At 41.5% G+C, this 9,908-nt stretch overlaps 1 pseudogene; it reads left to right on the top strand.

Moving 5' to 3' along the window:
* Positions 1-8,518: 8,518 nt before the first annotated feature.
* Positions 8,519-9,524, top strand: LOC149236613 (protein PLASTID TRANSCRIPTIONALLY ACTIVE 16, chloroplastic pseudogene; annotated as a pseudogene).
* The last annotated feature ends 384 nt before the right edge of the window (positions 9,525-9,908 follow it).

Raw genomic sequence — 9,908 nt, 5'->3', positions numbered from 1 at the left:
TCTTGCACCCTTAGAGCATTCTAGAATTCACTTGGATTTGGAGAAAGCAAGCAAGGAAAGCAAGGAAGTGTAAGGAGACAGTTGCATCAACAGCTACAATAGGCTTACTTCACAGGTAACAAGTTGCATGTGTGATTTCCTTGCTGGTTTTTTGATGCATGGTATATGCATGTGGTTCCTTGGTTATGTGTTGTCATTGGCATGGAGAGTTGTCTGGATTGATAGTGGTTTCAGCCTTGAGTTACCATTTCTTGGATAGACACGATGTAGTGGGTTCCCCACTTGGTTTTTCTTTTTCTTATTGGTTCTTAGGTTTCATATGGTTGTGGGTTGGAATAAATTCTCTGGAGCCCTAAAACAGCTTGGGGTCCTTGGAGGTTGTGGGTTGAGTTACTAGTCCCTAGAGCCTATGGGTTGGGACAAATTATCTAGATCCCTGAAAAAACTTGAGTTCCCTAGAGGTTGTGGGTTGAGTTACTAGTTCCTAACCCTGGAAAGTTTGGAAAGAGACCAATTTGGTTGATGTTAGTGATTTATGGATTGTATAGGTGAGATCATTGTGCTTGAGGGTTGAGGTGGTTTGGCCTCTGGAAGCCTTGGTTGGTTCTATTTTAGTTTAACTCTTATGATCCCACATTCATGTTTGGAATATGGCACGGGGGTGATTGGCTGAAAGAGAGATTTGGTTAAGCCCAACCTATGGTCAGGTGGTACATGGAAGTCCCTGACTTGGTTGGCATTTTCATATGTTAATTTGAGATATTTTCCTATTGTGATCTATGAGCACTTGTACTAGTTATTATGGTGATCTTGTGGTTGATTGGTCATAGTTTCTATTTTGGTTATATGTTGGTTATATGCATGGTTTTATGATGTGCTCTAGCTATGACTCTTTTTCATGATTTGATAAGTTACTAGATGGTTGATGAATGCATGGGCTAACAAGTGTTATTGCAGCTAGCTTGAAAAGGCATTAAACCTTCTTGGTGATTCTCAGATGAAGTTAAGGAGTTTATGATCATATATGCATTCATGACTTGTAGCTTATCTGTTTACTATCTGTTCGACGAAAATGTCTATCTTGCATTAGGCATGTATTGGTCAAGATCTTTCTCAAGCTTTGATTATTTAGCATTGTTATCATCATTGTCATGATTATGAAAAGTTACAAGCAATTTTGGGCATTGGTCTGGAGGCTAGCCTAAAAAAGTGGCATAGATATTGTGATCGCATGCTCTGAACTGAGGAATTTGGGTCACAACCACATGCAGGAAGGCTTATGGGTGTGGTTGGAGCCTCATAACCACATGCACAATGTGTCAAGGGTGTGGTTGGGGTGTAAACCTAGTGAAAAGAGTTCCAACTCAGGGATTGATCACTTGGGGTGGTTGGTAGTCTCCTGAGTGATTTGTAGTCTCTGAGGGATGTCAGTTTACTTCCGGTTTGCAGGCCCCATTTCCATAACTAGAATTTGGAGGTTGGGTCATATCATAGTGACACTCAGCTCATGTTTACCCTAGATAGCTTGTCAAAGTGGGTAAATGTGGGAGGGGGTAGTTTTACAGGTTGGTATCAGAGCGAGGTTGTAGCACTGGACCTCGGGGTAGATGTGATTTTTATGAATGCATGTTAGTTGTTTATGAGTTTATCATGTATGCATGCTAGCTAGTTACTGTTATGGATATCATGACCTTATGAGTTGATATGCTTGTGAAGTTATATCATGCTAATTTGGATTGATTATGCAAACGAGATAACCTCCCTTGAAATACACTAGGGTACGATTTTGATTGTCTCTATTTGGTTTATCTAACATGACATGCTTGCAGGAAAGAGAATATAAAATATGAAGAGTAGAATGGTGGAATATAATTCACATGACTCCCCTTATAGGTCTGATGTGAATTCAACGGAATGGGACATATCAGTTGAGCAACAAGGAGAAGAGTATTCTCCTAATATAGCAGATACACTAAGAAGTTTGAAGGCAGAAATCATAAGTTGTAAGGCAGATAATAGCAAGTTGATTGAGGCATAGGAAAGGCTTTCCAGAGCTCAAGAAAAGCAAGCAGAGGTTAATGTCAGGGACATCTGAGGATTCGCAGAAGCATGGACATCTAAGGATCAGCCATGGACAAGAGGAAAAAACTAATGGGGCATATGGTAGTAGTTCTCAATCAAGATACAGGTTGGACAAAGATGATACAGTCAGAGGTGGCAGATCTTTGGATACACCTGACAGGTAGGCTAACACTCATGGATTTTATTCTAGTTCTGGTTCTGAGAGACATCATCATCATTACCGCCAACATCCTTATAGGAGGAGTGAGAAGCAGTATTTTCCAGAGGAGTTCAAGAAAGACAAGCCTCCTACTTTTGATGGGGATGTGAAGAAATCAGAAGATGCAGAAGCATGGCTACTTGGGATGAAGAAGTTCTTTAGATTGCATGATTATTCAGAAAATATGAAAGCCAAGATAGTTATCTTCAGTCTAAAGGGAAAAGAAGATATCTGGTGGGAATATGTGAAGCGTGTTAGAGGCATCAGGGTAGAGGAGTTGAGTTGGCATGAGTTTAAAAAACTCTTCAGGAAGAAGTACTTGTCTGAGAGATATTATGATGGAAAGTGATGAGCCCCAAAAATGGACAATTATTTGGGCTCATTCAACCTCCTAATTTGACTTAATCCACCATTCTCATTAGTTTATTGCATGTTTTTTATTACATTTATGTTAATAGAGTGAATTTGGTTAGTCATTATGCCAACAAGTCTAATGGGTGCTTTGTGTAGCCTTTTTGGTCAATTTGGAGACAAAATTGAAGGTCTTAATGAGCACCTGGCAGCCAAATTCGTGGGAAGACAAGGGAGAGGATTTATAGGAAGGTGTCCCCTTCATTTATGGGCCCTTACCTCGAATTTTCCACCATCAGCTCGGAGTTCAAGGGCCACCGAATCAATCAACACAAGGGCAGCCAAGCAAGTCAAGTAGGACTGCTGTTAACTACAAGTCTTGGGCAGCCAAGTCCCTAAATTTTAGGAGGACTGTTGGGTCCTCAAATTGTATAAATAAGAAGGCTTAGGGCCTCATTTTGGTTAGCCAGTGGATGTTAGCTAGTTAGCCAGTAGATAGTAGCTAGTGGTTAGTCATTTTGTAGCCAATAGTTAGCTAGTTTGTAGTTCGATTTTTATGCAATAGATTAGCTTTGCTTTCAGCTCATTTTCAAGTCCTTCTTGTGGACAGTTTTGATGTAACTCTTCATTTCTTGATCAATAAAGATGAATCCAGCTTTGCACCAGCTCTAAATCTCTCTTTGGAGGCTGTAGCTCTTGGGGTTGGGCCCATCTCAAGCGCCCAGTACCTCCTTTGTTTACCTTTATGTGTCTTTGCTGCATTCTGAGAATAAAATCTGCTATTTTGTTTTGTTATTTAGTTTGTTTTTTGATGAGTAAAATAGCTTTTCATGCTCAGATTTAGTTGATAGGTTGTTAACAGAAAAAGCTTCAAGAAAAGGGCCAACAAACATCTGTGGTTTCACCTCTCCCTCAGTGGGATCAGGAGCTGTGACTAGGATGACTTTGCTGCCCACAAAAACACTGACTTTGCTTTGCCATGCAATCATTAGTGTTTGGTTTTCATTTGCAGAAGTTGGTTACATGTTTAGATCTTTGAATGCTTCATTTCATAGTTAATATACATGGTTTCCTTGCAAATAAAGCTGCTGTCCATTCTTGTTACTGTTAGCTAGATCATATTAGGGTAGCATAACTAGATCTTTGTTTTCTTGCATGTCTTTGTTTGTTCAGTTTGAAAAACCACTTGCAGAGTACCTATTACCCTTCCTTACCTGCACATACTCCATCCAACCTACCTGTTTCATCCTTCACTCAGAACCCTTACCTTACATTTACCTCATTCGCTTACTTTGCCATGATTCTCATCTTCTTGTACAACATCGTTTCATCCCTCCTTGAACAAATCTCACCATCTACACCTTCTCCTCAACTCCAACCTCCAAGTCTTGAACTCCCCTACACCCCTATTTCACCTCCATACTCGTTCCTCCACCTTTTTCCCTCCATCCATTCTCCAAAATCCTCTTTTCAGAACATCCTGTAGAAATCTCTGAACATCCTGTAGAACCCCTGCAGACTTCCTGTAGAAGCTCATAAACACGGTTTCTTGGCAGCCAAACTTTGTGAGACTCTCTGGAAGGGTGTTAGGGACCCTTTAGACCCTCTTTGAACCTTCCCAACCTTTCCCAAGCTCTTCTCCTCCTTGACCCACCTCTGCACAGTGAAAAGCTAGTTAAGAGCACATGCATGATAATTCTAATAACTTAATCAAAAATACAAAAAGATGTTTTCTTCAGATAGTGATAACTTAGACACATGCATTTTACCTTCCTAGAAGTAATGGCATCTCTTTCAGTAGTTTTCATGCTCTCCTTTGCGTCAGTAGGACTAGCTGGTAAAATTAGGGTTTGCTAGGGTTTGCGTTCCTTTTTGGCTTTCATTTTCTTTTCGCAATTAGATTAGCTTCCTTCGAGTTAGCTTTCATCCATCAATTAAAAAGCTTCTTCTAAGAGCTCATAGAAGTTGGCTTAAGCTCCTAGTGGACTTGTGCCAACTGACCAAGTGACAGCTGCGGTAAGAGCTAGTACTTGTGCATACAGCACCGTCGCTTCCAAGTTTGTTACGAACTACCGGGTTGATAAAATTAAAGAAGGGAGTTCCAAGAGTTGCAGCATTATTGCTGCAATACTGGGGCCCACCATCTTTTTGGCGTCGTTGCCGGGGAAGCGTCAGAGTAGTAGTGATTGCCGCTTTTCTTCTATTTTCCACTACAATCTTCTGCTAAGTAGTTTATTTCATTTCCATTATGCAATTTCGTTTATGCAAAAGTAGATTAGCATTTCCCGCTTTCATAGATTAGCATTTCAATTCCGCAATTTCATTTCTGCAAGCGTAGATTAGCATTTCAATTCTGCAAGCGTAGACTAGCATTTCATTCCTGCAATTTCATTTGAGCAAAATAGATTAGTCCTTTCCTGCTTTCATTTCAATTCCGCATTTTCATTTTAGCAAGATAGTTAGTTGCAGTTTAATCTATTTTAGTTTTTGCAGGTACAAGAAGAAAAATACAAAAATCAACCAAAAAGATTTCTTTTCATGCCTTGTAGGAGTAGAGATAAGTTAGAAAAATGATTGCACAACACCCCCCATTGCTTCACACGGCCAACCTTCTCTCTTCTTCGATGGCTGTGACTAAGAATAACCCCTGGATGGAAATCAAGGCATATTTAAAGAACCTCTAGGGGAGAAGAAGAAGAAAACATTCCTTTGGAGCAAATGGCTACAAACAGAAATGTTGGTAGCAGTCCCTTGTCCAAAGACGAATTTGAAGATCAGATAGAAGATTTCAAGAGTGATATGAGGCAGTTTCTTGCCATGCAATTGGATACCCTGTGGATCCAAAAGAAGCAAGAGGAAGCCAAGAGGGCTTTGGTCATCTTTTGTCCTAGGTGCACTAGAAAGCATCCTAGGAACGAATGTCCAATGCACTCCCTAGAAGTGTGTTTTGTCTGTGAAGAATACCATCCTACGAATCAGTGCTCTTCCTTGCCTGGACTTAAAGCTGCATACCAGAGAGCCAAAGGAGCCACTGAATCACTCTGTTATATGAACCAAAGGAGGCCACATGAACCTAGATCTTATCAGCAGGAACTGCAAGGGACACCTGAGACCTATTATGACCCCTACCAAGCCACTTTCATGCCTTCTTGGGGTCCCCCTGCTCATCCTTCCTGGTTCACACCTCCTCCTTGTTCCTTCACAGATCCATATTATGCCCAACCAGTTGCTCATTCGTTTCACTCTTATGCTCAGCCACAGCCTCAGTGGAATGCACCTTATCAAGAGTGGAGGCCCCAGTACAACTCTCATCCCGCTCATTTTCCTCCACCACCTGCTCATCCACAACCATCGCCTCCTCCTCCACCAAGGCAACCCCAAATGCCTACCCAACCACAATGCCATCCATCTCCATCTCAATTTCACACCTCCACTCAAATACCCGTACCACCATTTCCAAAACCATACCATGGAGCAGCTCAACCCAATTGCAAAGCTGAGGCACAACATGTCCAAACCACTGCTCTTGAGCTCAATGATCTTCACCATAGCTCAGGAAGCGTATTGCAACAAAGAGACTATATTGAAAGCATTGAAGGACCACATCAGGCACAAGAAGATTCAGAAGAGGAAATCAAAGAACCATGGGCTTTACTTGATGAAGAGAAGACATCAGAAGCAGAGATAAAGAAAGATCCTTCATGGTTACCATCAAATCTTCCATGTATTCAAGAGAAAGATCAGCAAAAAGAGGAAGATGAGGAAGTCATGTTAGAAGGTGACATGAAACATGACCCAGATCTTCAGAAGGTCACTAAGTTGCAGCGGTACTCTCTTCTTTAGCTATGTTTGATCCTTTCAAAGCCAGATCATTTGGTCTCTAAAGTCTGAATAGTTGTCCAAGCATGCATTTCGAGCCTTCACATCATTTTTTATCTAATCTCGATGTGCACATGGCTCCATTGGAAGTATTCTTATACTTGAAAATGATTTTGTTTTTCAAGTAGGGTAGGGTAAAAAAAAAAAAAAAAAAAAAAAAAAATGAAAAAAGAGAAAAATAGAAATCTAAGGTGAAAACCCCCTCGGAGGTGCCTTAGATTGGCTCATTGATTGAAAACCTCCATGAGGCGGTCAATGGGTTGGAAAAAAAAAGAGAAAAGAGAATAAGATCTTTGGGTGAAAACCTCCCTTGGAGGCGCCCAAGGCAGGCAATTAGGGTGAAAACCTCCATGAGGCGCCCTAGTTGTTTTTCAAAAAAAAAAAAAAAAAACAAAAGAGAAAAAGAAAAATAAAAATAAAACTAATTCCATTGGCTAATTGCAGATTGCAAGAAGGACGTTTCATGACAGGAGGAGCACTCAAATCAAGGTTAAAGGAATTTTTCTTGTGCCTTCTACAGGAAGCTCTGTATTTCTACAAGAAACATCCTGTAGAACCTTTGGACGAACCAAATTCAAGTTTAAAATGGAATCTGATGGTGGGAATCTGTTGATTAGACCTGCAAGCACTTGTGTGGCCATCCCTTGCCTTTCTCCATCATTTTTTCCACCTCATTGTGCTTCTCATTGTGCTTCTACAGGAACTTCCTGTAGAAATTGTGGGAAACTAGACATGGATTTCAAAAAGTGGTTTGGCGAACATGGTAGCTTCCTCAAGGGTTCATAAGTCCTCACGCAATCTTCCAACTCCTCCTCCATCATCTCCATACCTGCATCACAGCCCAAGCTCAGTTTTTCCTTCCATGCAAACACTTGCAAAAGGCCTTGAAGCAAAAATACCTAGAACAGAATTTGTTTTTGCCATAACTTGAAAACCATGCATCCATTTGACAAACCGTTTTATGGGGAATTGTACAAGGGTGATGAAAACATGCCTGAGCAGTTTCATGCCGTTCCGATGCACGGTTTCCAAGAAATCAGCCTCCATCACCATCAGCCATTTTTGCATTTTATCCATATTCGTGCATCCGTTTCAAAACCTGTTTCATGGGGATATGCATGTGAGTGATAGTAACCTACCCAAGCAGTTTTAGCCGATTCCGATGCACGGTTTCCGAGAAATCGATCTCTGAAGTCTTCAGCCATTTTCCATTTTTCTTGAAATCCGTGCATCCATTGATCACGATTTTGCTATGGGAGATGCATAATGATGATAGAAACATGCTCAACAAGTTTCAGTTCAATCCGCTTTACCGTTTGGGAGAAATGGCGAAAACAAGTTCTGGTTCTGTGACAATGCAGCAGCAGCAGCTTGAACGTGCAGATCTGAGCGTGGAAATGGACTCCTGCAGCATGCATCTAGCTAGAGGACACCTGCACAAGGAAAACAACCAAAAATTAGCAGCCAAGCCACATGCAATCAGAAAAACCAATGCATGCAGCAATGACAGGCCACAGCAGCTCACGGCAGCCATTCAACTTCGAGGTATGTGACTGAAACTCATTCTTCTATTGCATAAATTTAATTTAAAAACTGCATGAATTAATGGAATGGTGGGATTAAGCCATGAATTATCAAGGTTAAGCTGATTGTCTTCTCTAGAACTCAGCCGACAGTCACGCAGTACACGTGGACAGTTGACTCACGTGAAAATTTAAAAAAACAGGAAGTGTTGGCCGTTTGAACTCTAGTGCAACTGATCTAGAAGAGAACATGCAGTTCATGATAGCACTGCAGTCTGCATGTGGCCACGTATGCCTGGCCACTTCACTTCCTCACCACGAATCACGCTGTAATTGAAAAACAGGCTCGGCTGACTCTCACCACCCGCTGATTCATTTGCACCTGCAATGTTCTTAGCCGAAGTACGCGTCCTCTACTCCCACAATCTATTAACTTGTCATCCTCCACCAAGCTTTCTCGGCCATTTTTTTTTAAAACCCACCTATGCAAGGGCGTTCTACAGAAAACGGGTGGGTCTTCTACAGGAAGTACGACACAGCTTTCAAAAGCAGAGAAAATGGATTTTTCTTCGACAAATTTGGAGTCCCGAGAAAGATAATTGCTGCAGAGGATGCCAAGCGTCTTAATGCAGTAGAATTCAGTTTTGAGGATATTGAATCCACAGCTAAAGCCATCGGAAATGCCAGTAAAGCAGTGGTATCAATAGGACCCACAGAGGATGGACCTAGTTCCAAAGTTACTACAACTGGTGCTTTGAACGTTATTGAAGAAGCCAAGCTAGAAAATGTGAATCATATTGTTGTGTTTACGAATCTGATGGAGGGTCTTCAAATGTTCTTGATGGAATCTCTTCATTTTTCAGCAACTTGTTTTGAAAATCAAAAATATCATTATCAGAGCTTACTGAAAGAATTGTGGAAATGGAATTAAGTTACACTATCCTGAAGGCCAGTCCCACAGATGATTTTATTTCAGAGAAAGACTGCAACCTTGTTCTTAAGGCGGAAGGAAGTGCAGACGTAAAAAACAAAGTAACCAATGCAAATTCAGCATTGCATTCCATGGTTTAAGGTTTCAAAGACACAAGTTGCATCTGTGGTAGCTGAGGTTTTCGCAAACACTTCCATCTCAGAGAACAAGACTATTGATGTTGCAGCCAGCCCTTCTGCACCTTCTCTGCCAGTTTATGAGCTTTTAAGTGCCATTCCAACAGATGGAAGAAAGGAAGTTTTCGCCGAGGCCCAAGCGAAAGCCAAAGCTGAAGAAGAAGAGCGCATAGCTACAGAAAATTCACGCAAAAAAACAGGAGATTGCTAAACAACTTGAAGTAGAAGCAAAAAGGCTTGCAGAAAAAGAAGCTGAAGCCACTGAACTCGCTGCCCAAGTCAAGGCAGGTGCTGCAACTACTTCATTCGATTATTTTGCAAGCAAGGCTAAAGCATTCGGTGTAGATATTTTTGGGGCAAGGCAAATGATGACAAGTTGGTGACAAGCCAGAAAAGCACAACCCTACAGATGTATCCAACAACATCAGTGATTGGAACACTGGCATTAAACCAAGCTGCCAAAACAGAGGGGGACAAAACCACACTAACACCCAGGGAGAAAAGACTACAGAGTAGAATGGAAAGGACTGAACAAGTCCACGTCAGTGAGGGCACCTCTAAGGTAGCCACAGCCAAGCTGAAAGGAAAATCACCCACAGCCAAGCAGGATATAGTGGTGCTGTCTGTTTCTACAGGAAGACAGAGAACTGTTTCTACAGGAAGTTTGGAGAAAGGGCAGCAGAAGGAGAAATTGGCCGAGATTTTAGCCAAGGAGGCCACCAGGGCCATCAAAGATGAGGAGAGAGATTGGTTGCTCAGAGGATGAG

The sequence above is a fragment of the Pinus tabuliformis genome, chromosome 8, assembly GCF_031772625.1.
Source record: "Pinus tabuliformis cultivar Carrire ecotype Pingquan chromosome 8, CPIR1, whole genome shotgun sequence".
Lineage (NCBI taxonomy): Eukaryota > Viridiplantae > Streptophyta > Pinopsida > Pinales > Pinaceae > Pinus > Pinus tabuliformis.
The sequence above is the reverse complement of the archived record's forward strand: the minus strand, read 5'-3'. Positions and strand labels throughout refer to the sequence as shown.